This window comes from Rhincodon typus, chromosome 33, assembly GCF_021869965.1.
Source record: "Rhincodon typus isolate 14 chromosome 33, sRhiTyp1.1, whole genome shotgun sequence".
In the NCBI taxonomy this organism is placed as follows: domain Eukaryota; kingdom Metazoa; phylum Chordata; class Chondrichthyes; order Orectolobiformes; family Rhincodontidae; genus Rhincodon; species Rhincodon typus.
This window is the reverse complement of record NC_063364.1, coordinates 31596415-31597791: the sequence shown is the minus strand read 5'-3', so window position 1 is coordinate 31597791 and position 1377 is coordinate 31596415.

Below are 1377 nucleotides of genomic sequence, written 5' to 3'. Positions count from 1 at the left end.
GGCCTAGACCCTTCTTCGCTGACGTTTTGGGCCTAGACCCTTCTTCAGAAATGAAGAAGGGTCTAGGCCCGAAACGTCAGCCTTCCTGCTCCTCTGATGCTGCTTGGCCTGCTGTGTTCATCCAGCTCCACACCTTGTTATCTGTGATGTTATCACAATAGGCAACAAAAGGCAAATGCAGCTGTGTAAACAGTAGATAGATTTTGCTGACTCCAAGTGACAATGAAAGGAAAAGAAGAGCAAATGGTGTGCTCCAACAGAGAGGCTGCAGGTTCTTTGCAAAATGCCCAAGCTGGATTGGGGAAGGAGACATCTCTAGTCGAGATTACTCTGGGACATGTATCCTGGCATGCCTGGAAGAATCATTAGGCCAGGCTTTACTACTGTGCGCATTTGGGAAAACTCCAAAAATTGGAGACAGTCACTTGAAGTTATAACACAGTGAAATGAGACAGTAAGAACTCACTGGAAGTTACTGTGATGTATCCATGAAGGACTGTAATTTGACAGAGAATGCATTGTGTGATAACTATAAAAGCGGAATGTTCCTTTCTTTAGTATTAACATAAAATAGTGTTAATTATGTATTTTTTAGTCATTTGTTGTAGTAAAAATCTTACTGCGCAATCTTGTCATCCTTTTTTAGCTATTAACTGGAACTTCTGTCCCTTCGGCAATTAGAACAGCTATTCTTTGTCAACTTTTCCAAATTAGTGGTGTGTTGCATGTATTTTGACATATGTTAATGATATCTAGCTTCAACTCCCTGCCTGTTCCATCAATCCAAAGGTTATTGTCATAACCTTCAACTGCCAAACTGATGTTCAGATCTAAATTAGTGAAAATGCCCTCTAGCTTGGCAAGCCTCAAGTTATTCTTTTGGAATCCCACATAAAATCTGTTTGTTGCTGACTGACTTCCTAGTTGGCATTGCAAGGCACTCAAAGAATTTTGGCATACTGCTTGACTTAAAGTTCATTTGCTTATTGCAGATCTCTATCACTAAGATCACATTTTCATTTTTTTTCACAGGCTGTCGGAGTCACTGGATTGGCCAATTTTTATTGCCCATCCCTAGTTGCCCTTAAGGTGGTGGTGAGTTGCTGCCTTTAACCACTGCAGTCAATGGGAGAGAGTGGGGGTATACATACAACCATGGTACTGTGAGGGAGGGAATTCCAGGATTTTGACCCAGTGATAGGGAAGGAAAGCAATATTACTGCAATCAAGTCAGGATAGTGTGTGGCTTAGAGGGGAACTTGCAGGTGGCAGTGTTTCTATGCATCTTCCAGGTGATCAAGGTCAGAGTGTCATGGAGATATACAGCAAGGAAACTGACCCTTTGCTCCAAATCGTCCATGCTGACCAGATAGCCTA